Source organism: Neolamprologus brichardi, chromosome 20 (assembly GCF_056152115.1).
Source record: "Neolamprologus brichardi isolate AB-2024 chromosome 20, ASM5615211v1, whole genome shotgun sequence".
NCBI lineage: Eukaryota > Metazoa > Chordata > Actinopteri > Cichliformes > Cichlidae > Neolamprologus > Neolamprologus brichardi.
In genome coordinates this window covers 6975360-6987897 of record NC_142123.1, presented here as the reverse complement: position 1 = coordinate 6987897, position 12538 = coordinate 6975360, and the positions used below count along the sequence as shown (strand labels likewise).

Below are 12538 nucleotides of genomic sequence, written 5' to 3'. Positions count from 1 at the left end.
GCAAAGATAATACTTTATCTGTCCCAAATCCAAATAAATATATATATATATATATATATATATATATTCTTATTTATGCTCTTTTATGGGGATTTTATGAAATTCTCAGTTGGTGAAAAAAAAAACCCCACAACAGCTGCAAGGATTGTATTTTAATTTAGCAGATCATAGTGCAACAGAAACAACACAGTCTGGATAATAAATCTGAGAACTGTTAACTATTTGATGGAGTATGTGCGTGTGCAAAGGCAAGACTAAGAAAAATAAAGCTGGTCCAAAATAAATACTTCAAATACAACATGACTACCTTTTAACAATAAACTACCAGTTTAAAATGTGACTAAATTGTGAGCCATATACATATAGGTGCTCTAAGTGGTGACTGGATTAGCTGTGAAGAAATCCTGACTCAGTGTCTGGAGAAGCTTTTTTAAAACATACTTCATCACTGAACAGTATGGCTGTGCCCTGCATGGGCAGCTCCCAGGTGTGGTTTTGTGTATCTGTTTTAATGAATGGGAAGCTGTGCACTGCTGTTCAGACCATCCGGCGAATAAATGAAAAATAATCTTTATATTGGCAAAAACCAGGGAAACAGGGACCTCTGTGTCTATTCTCTCATGTAGGGCCTATCAGTTTTCTCACTGGGTACAATCTTCACCCTGCGGGAGGAAAGCCGCTCTTACAGAATCATCCAAGGAAGGAGGCTTACGTAACAAGTCGTATAATGTCAATTAAAAGACCCATTTAAAAAGGAGCATGAATGGCATGAAGGAAAAAAAGGAGCATCAGCGAGATATAAATAACAGAAGATCCATCAGAAAAGTCTTAAGAATGACGACATTTATTAGATTTCGTGCATGTTTTCACACTCAACTGTAGTAAGCTATTAAAACAATGCCCTTTCTGTTTGCACTGCATCAGATCTTTATTTTAACTCATTCAAATGAGACCTTTGATGAAAGTAAGCTCTTGATGTTCATTCAGAGGTTGCAGGGCCTGTAAAAAAATCAAAGAAAATGTTCAGCACGCAACAGCAGCTCTGCTCTGCTAAAATACCGACCTATTTTTCCATGAATTATTTCTTATTGCGGTTCACTCCCACGACCACGGAGCGTCTGCACGAGAACGAGCCAACACTGTCGGGAGCGCGCAGCAGTCATGCCTCATCCGTCGCTCGCCTCGTCAGTGTTGGAAAACAGAAGAAGAATTTTGCCTTTCAGCTAAAATAAACCGTTTTATTTTAGTTCTCGTGCTATCGCTCGACCGCCCGCTTCGTGGAAAAGAAAGTGACATATTTTGCCAAACTACTCGATAATTTATCTCCCCCCCTCCACAGTCAGCGAGACAAAAGAGGGCAATAAGATAAAAGAGGAGTGCAGCTGTGGTGATGTGCCGTTTCGGGTTCTCATCCTTCATTTCGCAGGTCATTCCTCTAACCTGATGCTGTTGATACTCCCGACGCTGTTCAGTTCAGGGATGGGAATGCTTTGGAAGCCACTTCAACGGACCTGAAGCCATGACCGACAGAGTCTTCATCCCCCGGAAACAACGAGCAGTCAGGAGGCTCAACATTTCGTGAAAGGTAAGCCAAGACCCGCACAGCTGGTTATAATTACGTCAGACTCGCCGGTGATTAGCGTAGGTGTACAAAAACAAACAAAAAAAAACAAACAAAACAAAAAACAAGGAGAACAACAGAGCTCCATCCAAACAGGTGGTGTCCTGCAGCAGGAACAGGTGATACTAAAAAGTGTATTTCCGGATTTATGAATCGAAACGTGACATTCCTGTGGACCCGCAGTACAGAACTGACCTATAGATCGAGGATTTTTATTGGTATTAAAACGCTTGAAAGACAAATGCGGATGGAGAAGTGGCCTAATTGAAAGATGGAATGACAATTATTACGGTGGCTACTGTCAACTATTATACAGCACACTAACTTAACAGAGCGAGCAGCTTTTAGGCCTACAATAAATCTGTGTGATGTAAGTGTGGTAATTAGTGCACATTGGCGCTGATTGACAAGAAACGCATCAGTAAAAGGGACAGTAACCTAGATACAGTACTTGTGCAGGCACAAGGTTGAACTTAAACAATACTGAACACTGGTTTTCACACGCCTGCAGAGAGCATATAAACCTCCTTAGGCAATTTTTAAAATGTTCTGTGCGAAATTAACATAATTTAAGCTGTGCTCTGCATGTCTGCTCTTTGTTTTAGTTTGTGAAATCTCATGCATTTCGTGTGCTTTTACAGACATTTTGTTTAAACAAAAGCTGTATATAACTGTACAGTATATATACACTGGTTTCCAAATCTAAAAAAATAAGCCTAAATAATATATATATATATATTCTTTTTTGTGTTTGTGAGACATAGTGTTGTGACACAATGGCTTAACTAAGTAAAAGTAATTAATCAGTAAACCTGATTTATAGCGTTGTTTTATTCCCAAGTCATTTATTCAACACTTTATATAATTAAGCTTTAAGACAAAAAAACCCTACATTTTTTTTCTTTTTCATAAGATTCTTACCAGAGCCATAACTTTGAACAAAAGTGGCCCTATACTTTAAACATGTGCAGTCCAATATATATTAAATATACAACAGCATTACCAGTGTAGGTTTGCTCTACAGCCCCTGATATCGAGAGAGAACTGGCAGGAATCTGATGACATTCTTTCAAATGCTATTTTAATACACTATCCAAAGGAGATAATTATTAACCGAGGAGCTATTGCATGCTGTCAAAGGTCAGAAAGTGGCCATGCAAGCCAATGATCACTTTTACTGCCCAGAGAAACTGCTGTAGCCTGCATGTGACAGTTACTTCTACACCACAAAACCTCACAACAGATCTCAGTGTTTCGCAGGGCATGTGTGACATTTTGTTTGTCACACGTTCGGCTCTGTCATTTTGTGACCGCGCTAGCCCGTGTTCACACTATTCTATTTTTTACTCGCCCACAACACGTTGACCGCCTTTCCCCACACCATTATATGGTAATGGAACGTCGTGATAAATGGCAATGACGATAGCGTGTAACAGTTATGATCTTTTCTTGCTGCTTAATTTTGCTTATACGAGTGTAATGCGTAGCTTTAATCTACCACCTGATTCACTTAAACTGCCATAGATGCCTGTTTTCAAGAAAAACACTAGTTCTGCTACCATATGGTGCCCAGTGATCCTGCTCCAGTCATAGCTGGAGGTAGCTTAACATAAACTGGAAGAAAGCCTCAAGGGTTGCATTTGTAATGGAAAATTCAGCTCCTTACTCTGTGACAAGCTGGCCACCCAGCTAAGACCAGTACTCACAAATGTCTCAGGAACATCAAACAGCACACCGGAGTAATCTTTTATTACACTGGCGTGCTGTTTCAGTCTGGGAAGCTTACTTTTTGTATTGACCGCATGTCGTTTTGAAGAATATAGTGTCAAGCTTGACTTGAATAGATGGTCATAAGCTAGAGAAAATGGCACATCTTCTATTCTGTCCTTGATTTGTCCATTTTCTAAATGCAAGCAAAGTGGTCTCAACTGGCTTAATCCTCTTAAATCAGTTTTATTCACTGAATCCAAATAAATAAAACTGAATATAAATAAAAGTAATGACTTCTTTGTTCATACCCACCACACACAATGCAACCAAAAACCACAGTGGTCTAATTCTATTGATTAGTTCACTTTTATTGATTTTTTTTTTAAATAGGTACATGATCTTAGCTTACCTTGGCAGGAGGTTCAAAGGTCAAGGGCACAAAGCACCTCTGGGCCTTCCTATTTTCTGCTGACTGGAGCTGGCAGCCTTTCACTGGCTTGGTTTAGAGACTTCATGCGAAGAGGGCTGGCACAGTGGCTAGAATCTGGTTAGAGAGCCGGCTGCCAACTAGCTCTGCCACCCTGCTGTGCATTAGTGAAATGCTGTGATTAAGTGGAAGGGGTATGTGTTTAGAACATGTTATCATTGTTGTTTCAGTGCTTGAGTATATGTACTTGCATATTTCTTGTCTGTAGTTTTGCCTGTAAGTATCTTCAGACTGACACTATGGAGTGTTGCTGACTACAGGATTTTATACAGATATTTGGCTTCAAACTGTTTTTCATACATACTAGGGAAGCTGTGACTCAAGAGTTATACAGACCTGTAGTATCCTTAGTTAAGACTCCGAACACCAAGTTGCCACCTTTCATATGTGTGAGAGTGTTTGTGTAAATGGGTGTAAATCTTGATTCTGAGTTCCACATGGAATCAATGTTCTAATTTATGTAGCAACCGGAAAATCTTTTTATCCCTACACCGCAACCTTCTACACATATAAATTGTTCTGGTTTGCGTTGAACAGACATATAGTTCAATTTTTTTTGGAGGTGCACATAAGGTTACATAGAAGGTTGTGGCGTAGGGTTTAAATGGGGTTGTGGTTATGGCGTAAGTTACAACGTAGATCTGATGTAGAGGTATAATTCACATGTAAGCCCAAAAGACTGAAGCAAAATGGTGGCATACATTAGTACCAAAGCTCTGGGGAAATTGATCTAAGTAATTCTTATTTTTCCAGTGTTTTTACCCTTAATCATCACATCATATCAATTTGGAATATAAATCTTGTATGATGTACCTGCTTCAGCCTTTAAAAAAATGTGATATATTTAGAATGAGACTCAAGTCTTAATTACTTCCATATATCTAAATGAGTATAGTCTTTTAAAAACATATTTTTTAAATGTATATTTCAATTTATGATGTATGTCTTTCATATATATATAGATAGATAGATATTAATAATGAAGTTGTTATGCAGCATGTAAAGAAAGACATTCAGTCTGGTGCCTAATGTGATAGCGCTTATCTCATAAAGACATAATGGCTTGTCAGGTGTTGTTAGCTAATGGGTGCCATGTAAATGAAAACAGCTGGTTACTGTGGTCAAAGGGTTTTGCTTGTGGTGAGAAAGCTATACACTCAGAAAACACTTTATTAGGTACACTTTGCTAGTACTGGGTTTGACTGGTCTGCTGGTGACTGTGGAGGCCATTTTAGTAAAGTGAATGTTGTTCTTGTCATGTTCAAGAAACCAGGTTGATTTGATTTGAACTTAGTAACATGGCATGCTGTCTTGTTGAATGCAGTCATTAGAAGTTTGGTTCACTGTGATCATAAAGCGATCAGGAACAATACTCAGATAGGTTGTCACACTAAAACAATACTAAGTTGATACTAGAGGTGGGAATCACCATACATCCCACGATACGATATTATCACAATACTTAATGCACGATACGATATTATTGCAATTTTTAAAAAATATTTTGCGATATTCAGATTCTGTACATAAAGGAAAACTTTATCAATATTCATTTTATCTAATATCAAAGTCTCGCACTCAGTCTTTCTCTCATTTCAGTTTTATTGTTGACAAACTGAACGGTTTGTATTACAGTCTAGTCCAACTTAACTGAATGCAACCATCTTGTACAATTATAGCTATTCTGAACTATGCAATTTATGAAAACTATGCAACCCCTTCAGCAACTGAAGAATTTGAAAGTAAATTAAAACAAAATATAATTTTACATTAAATGAAAAAGTTTTAAACTTAAATAAACTAAAATAAAACATGTCTTAAATTAAAATAAGTAAACTGTCATGTTTATTGCTGCCAAAAAAAAGTTAAACACATTTGGACAGTGAAGGAATGTCAGGATTCTTGCTCAGAAAAAGGATCAACATGCTCTGAAGTCAGAGCACAAAAACCTTTTTTGTAACAAAATATCGATTTCTGCTGTCCCTGTATCGATACATTATTAGCAAACAAAATATCACGATACTACACAGTATCGATTTTTTCCCCCCACCCCTAGTTGATACCAGTGCCCAAAGTTTACGAAGAAAATATCTTCCACATCATTACACCACTGCAAGCAGCCTTAATCACTGATTCAACGAACCTACCATGCAAATGTTACAGGAACACATTGGCCACCTTCCCATGCTCCGTTATATGGTAGTTGATGCCATCATTATTGATACTGATGATAATCTTTAACTCTTATGATATTTTTTAGATGCTTAAGTTTGCTTATACAAGTTTAAAACTGATAATGTGATGCATGGCTTTAATCTACTACTTGACTAGCTTAAATTGCCATAGATGCCTGTTTTCAAGAAAAATACTAGTTCTGCTGCCATATGGTGCCCAGTGATCCTGCTCCAGTCATAGCTGGAGGTAGCTTAACATAAACAGGAAGAAAGCCTCAAGGGTTGTATTTGTAATGGAAAATTCAGCTCCTTACTCTGTGACAAGCTGGCCACCCAGCTAAGACCAGTACTCACAAATGTCTCAGGAACATCAAACAGCACACCAGTGTGATCTTTTATCATGCTGGTGTGCTGACACAGGCAACATTTTTCCATGTTTTTCTATTGTCCAGTTTTTTGAACCCTTGCTCAGTTTCCTGTTGTCAGCAAATAGAAGTGGCACTTTGTCTGTTCTGTTGCTGTAGCCCAGCTGTTTCAAGGTTTGACGCGTTGTGTGTTCAGAGACAGTCTTCTGCATACCTCTCTTGTAACGAATAGTTGACTTAGTGTTGCCTTCCAATCAGCTCAAAGCTGTCTGGCCACTGTCCTTTAACCTTTGGCATCGACATGGTATTTTCCCTTGGAGAACTGCCAATCACTGGATATTGTCTCTTTTTTTAAACCATACTCTGTAAACCATGGTGATGGTTGTGAAGGGAAATCCAAGTAGATCAACAATTTCTTAAGCTGCTTTAAAACATTTCTAACAGTCAGTTATGCTTTCTCCTTTGGTTGGGATGTGAACGCACTGTTAAAGTAAGTACTCCTGTAATGGCTTTTAGCAATTTTTCTGTTGTCTCCATTGTCTGTATTGTGCATTGCCACACTCAGTACAAAGCATATTGATCAAGCCAGTTATGACTAGGCTGTCTTATAAAGGTAAAACAAGAGGTACAGAGAGATTATAAATTTTAGCCTCTTTCTAAACACAGAAACTCTCTCCTCACCTTCACTGATTTTCAAAATTTAGCTTCTGGCTGCCCCATAAAACTTCCATTCAGTCTTATAGGCATTAGGCATCAATTGAAAATTCCTGTCAGCTTTGTCACATTTAATAAACATCATACTGTATGTGCCTTCCTCTAAGGAGGTTTGAGAACATCTGCAAGTTGTCTTTTGACATATTGTTCTTATACTTTGCAAAAAATAATATGATAAAAATCCCCCTGATTTTTTATCTATCTACCTACTCAAGTCTTAATTACTTCCATATATCTAAAGTAGTATAGTCAATTAAAAGAAATTTTAAAAAATTTATAGTCCAATTTATGATGTATCTCTTTTTTATATATATATATATATATATATATATATATATATATTCAAAATAAAATTATATTTTTAGATATTAATAATGAAGTTGCTATGCAGCATGTAAAGAAAGACAAAGCTACATCACCACTACTATGTCTGCGTGGTTACCCCTCATCAGTTTGTCTGTCTGTATTTGGAGGTCCCTCAGGATCTTAGCTCGGTCATTTTCACCCACCCTATGGGGTGTGTCCCATTTTGACCGAGGGACTTCCATTCCAAACTCGGCACAGATGTTCCTGTATACTATGCCAGCCACTTGGTTTTGGCATTCCATGCATGCCCTGCCTGCTAGCATCTTGCAGTCTCAAGACAGTCTCAGGGTGCTGGATTTGGGGTAAAACCCTTCATGCATAGTCAGGAGCTTCCTTGTCTTGATTTTGGTGGCTTCTATCTCCTCCTTTGGCCAGCTTATATCCCAGCAGAGTACATGACCACCGGCAGAGCGTAGGTGTTGATTACCACGATCTTGTTTTTATTGTCCAGCTGATTCTTTAGGACTTATGTGACCCTCTGCAGATGTCAATGTCAACCATGTGGAGAGGAGATGGTTGACAGTTGCTCCATTTCATAGTCGGTATCCATAGCCAGTCTTGACAATGATTTAACTTAGAGGGTTCAGGCCTATGCAGAAGAGCAGTCGGGGCAGAGCGTCTCCCTGGTAAATCCCACACTTGATGGTGAGGGTCCTATAAGTGTTTTAGAGTCCTGTTAATCCTGTATAGCTCTAGATATTCCATGATCCATGTGTGGAGTATTGAGTCACGGGCTTTCTTTTATCAATCCAGGTCATGCTTAGGTTGGTGAGGCTGGTCTTGCAATCTCGAGCAACAATTCTGTCCACCAGTAGCTGATGTTTTGCACCTCTGGTATTCCTGTTGATTCCTTTCTGTGTCCCACTCATGTATTTAGCTATGTGCTTGTTCATCTTAGCCACTATGAGGCCTGACAAGGGCTTCTATGTGGTACTGAGGCAGGTTATTGGCTGGTAGTTGGGACCAGTCCGTTCTGGAGATCCTTTGGGAGTAAGACTGTTCGGCATTCAGTTGGCCTTTCCAGGTGTCTCTTGTTGATTAGCAGCTGGTTCATTTGTACTGCCAGATGCTCATGGAGTACAGTCAACTTCAGGGCCTGGTACGGTCCAATTCTTTATGCTGCAGACCTGTTCTTGGATGTCTGCCACTGTGATGGTTACTGGTCCCTGTTCAGAGAGGTTGTTGTGGTCTGCTCGTAGATCCACTAGTCACTGAGCTTTGCCGTTATGGCTGCGTCCTTCTCCCTTCCAGTACTTCTCATCTACAGCCTTGGTGGTACAGTTCTTATGTTGTTTCCCTGCTACCAAGAGCACACCTTGGATGATTCAGTAGAGTACAGCTAGTTTATTCTGCTTTCTATCTCTCTGGCTCTTCAAGTGGCTGGCCAAGGCTGTGAGTCTTTGTTTAGAAGTTTCCAAGGCCTCAGGTATGGACACCTTGCTGTACTTCTTAGCATCTGCATCTTTCTCCAGCTCCAATGGTTGGCTAACTTCCCTCCATGCTACCTTGATGTTGGCGTCTTGTCTTCTTCTCCATGGAGCAGATGACTTCTAGTAGACCTTCAGAGGGTACCTCACTTAATTTTGGTAACCAGCTCCGGAGGTTCCAGGTTTCCAGCTTCGCTATGATCCACCATGACCTGACTTCCTGGCCCCCCCTTGCTATAGCATTTGTGTTGTACCTCATCGATCTCCAGTTGTGATAGCAGTTTGTTCTTCTGAATGTTGGAACACTGAGCTACTAGTTCTTTCACCATGAGTGTGGATGCTGGGTATCAAAGATTCCAGAGGTTTCACATTCTCTTCATGTAACCTCTTCCGCTGGGGTTACTTGCATAGTAGCATTCCAACAACACTCTGCTCTCATCTCTTCCCCACTTATACCTTCTTGTTCCAGTAGCCCACTTCTCATCAGTGTGTCCTGGTTCCTCAACAGCCGATGTACATATTTATATGATTGGGCAGCTCAAAGTTTTTTCTGGTAAAATTACTCTTTGGGGAAAAAATGTAATTGGGGATGGGGGTAATTTTGCAACATTACTCTCTTTCCAAGCTTCCTTAGATTGGGAGTCATTTTTTTTAGTATTCAGCTACACAAATATAAAAAGTTATTTCCTCAAATATTTTTGTATTCATGAAGTCCAGCAAATTTCCACTTCCATGTTTTATGGTTGTTACCCTGCAGTCATTCTGGCAGTCTTGCTCAGGTCCATGGCAAACATGCTGATTTGCATATAAGCACATTGATTTTGGTTTCATTTGACCAAAAATGTGGTTTGAATACTCATTCACATGTTCTCTTTTTTTTTTGGCAAAGTTTAATCATGTATATTTGTGAGCAGTCATTTTCTTTTTGGTCCACAGCCGTTCATGACTTCATGAATGTGTGCTTTGCATTGTGTGAGCCATTTCTAAAACATCAGTTTCCAGTTGTGCCAAAATAGAAGAGCTTATCCATGTGTCATAGGGAATTCAGCTTGGTGATTAGAATGTCCATGTACATTCTGTTACTGGGATATGGATCTTCCTTTACCAGTGCTACCCAATTTTGCTATGTTGCTTCTTATATTTAATAGCCTAATGATACTCTTACCCTCTCCCTCGGTTATGAGGTCTTGGAGTCACGTTTCCAATTTGTTACCTTGTGGAGACTGCATTTGACATAAACCAAGACAACCTGCCTAAAAGCATTGTTTTCTTGTGTCTTATCAGTTGTTGAATATTAAATTATATTTCTCCAGGTTGAATTGCAAACATATTTAATAATAAATGCATTCAATACTATATAGTGACACCTACAGTATAAATAAATCATATTTTGGAATGATATGAGAGTAGTGTAGATAATTATCTACCATAATTTAGGTAGGTTTAATTATTTATAATGTATAAATGCATCAATGGAAATTAATGTGTCTTTATGAAGCATAACATTAGGACGACTGACAAGTAAAGTGAAAAACACTGATTATCTCTTCACCATGGCACCTAAACATACAATCAAGTGATACAGTATGTTATAAGTTGATGTGTTGGACAAGTTTTTAGTGGGTTTTACAAGGGTCAGATTGTGTTGACTGGGACAGAGCATCTCCAAAACTGCTGTTCATTTGTGGTGTTTCCAGTCTGCAGTGGTCAGTATCTATCAAAAGTGGTCCAAGGAAGGAACAGTGGTGAACCAGTGACATGATCATGAAAGGCCAAGGCTCATTGATGCATATGGGGAGCAAAGGCTGGCCCATGTGGTCCAATACAACAGAGAAGCTACTGTAACTCAAATTTCCCCCCAAAACGTTCATGCTGGTTCTAATAGAAAGTTTTCTGAATGCACAATACATCGCAGTTTGTTGTGTATGATGCTGCATAACCTACTGCAGGAAAAGCATTCCTGCTGACTTTAATTTCAAAGTAAAGGAGCTGTAATCTGTAAGCGTCATTGATGTAATATTAAATGGTGAGGGTGGCAGTGCACTGGGTAGAGCAGTACTGTCTAACAGAGCAAAATGTTTTCCTCTCTCACAGCTCCAGGGATGAATGGCTGGTCCGGCAGTAGGACCCCATGCATCACACCTGTCAGCAGGGAGCTTTTAAAAGTGGCCCACTCCCTGGTTTATGTGAAGCTAAGAGATATGGGTCAGCATCACACATGCATTGCAGCTCTCAGTTTGCACTGCACACACACTGACATTGTGCTGATGAGCATGGTTAGATGCATCCTTGAAAATCATCATGTTCCTTGGAACAGTTTTCGATGTAATTACTCGTCTGATCTCATTTAGACACACCGTCATCTATTCTGGCCTTTGTTTTAACAGATAAATCTTTCTTAATGTCTGCCAAAATGTGTCTGGGCAACCTTGTCTCCTCTTCCTCTGTATCTCAGCTGATTATAGTTTCAGATGAAGAATAAATAAGTGTTTGGTCCTTTTTTTTTAGTAGTCCAGAATATGACTCATGTGTAAAGTGATAAGTTAGTCATCCAGCAGAAGAAAAGCACTGTTCTTCATACAGCAGTTTCACAAGGCCACCACAAAGTATTTCTATGAATGTCTTTGACAGAGAAACTGTGGTAATAAATGTGTAATATATATATTCAAATATACACATAATATCGTGGTAGGAAGCACTATAGTGCATAATATGTGTACACTATTAGCATTTATTCAGTCTGGCTAATATTTCTCCATTTTCTCAATAAGGATGCAGATTTAATTATCTTGTGTATTACTCAACATTTCTAAGCTAGATAGTCATATCTTCTAACTAATAACTCTAAATACTAACATATTTAAGCAGTTTGCATATTTAACTGTTTTTTGTTACTTTATTGCCTATATATATTGTAGCACTAAAGATTATCTCACCAGTTTGCTTGAGTGAGACAAGAGGGAAGCCAGTGTACTCCAAGTGATGGTCCCAAGCCCGGGTAAATGGGGAGGATTGTGTCAGGTAGGACATCTGGTGTAAAATCTTGGCTGAAACATGCAGGTTATAATGAGTGAGATTTCGGATCGGTTGGTTGGTCAGTTAACACAACATTGGAAACAACATCACTTGGAAGATACTCAAAAGTACCATACCCATCAATGAGGATTGAAGCTAACTTGTTTTTAATGCCACCATTAATAGCAGATTGATGGGAAATTAAGTAAGAACATCACATTGAGGGTGTCAGTGTAACACACTGAGGTGGTGATTCTTTGTGGGACAGTGAAGTGATTCTTCACATTTGCCTGAAAACTGTTAAAGGGTATTGGCTGTACATGAAGATGTGACAGCCAGTGGCTCCCTTTGCTGTTTTTCATCCTTGTTGAATAAGCAAGTAGTATTTACAATTACAGACGACACAAGATTTAATAAAGAACGGCACACCTTCAGAACTCTGTCGTGTATATACAGTATTCTGTTTCCAAAATTGTGATATCCTCAAACTGTTGTTGGTTTGAGCAACATATTGTATCATGATAGTGTAATATCATATTGTGGGTTACTCTGCGATTTCTACCCCTAGAGAGATTTTTCCACTGTGAGAGAACACAAGACTCCAGTGGGATGAGAAAGGCAGACCCTGTGTTAACAGCAGTGATCACTGGTGCTCAAAC

At 39.1% G+C, this 12538-nt stretch overlaps 1 protein-coding gene across 3 annotated transcripts in view; it reads left to right on the top strand.

The window, feature by feature from the left end:
* The first annotated feature begins 1127 nt into the window (after window positions 1–1127).
* gpr153 (G protein-coupled receptor 153) overlaps window positions 1128–12538 on the top strand; it is a 35781-nt gene continuing 24370 nt past the window's right edge. For 2 of the 3 annotated variants that reach the window (XM_006785467.3, XM_006785466.3), the window contains exon 1: window positions 1128–1585. The gene's annotated coding sequence lies outside the window, so the exon portion shown is untranslated. Of the gene's footprint in view, window positions 1586–6713; window positions 6848–12538 lie in introns of those variants that run through there. The other variant, XM_035905754.2, reaches the window with a different exon arrangement.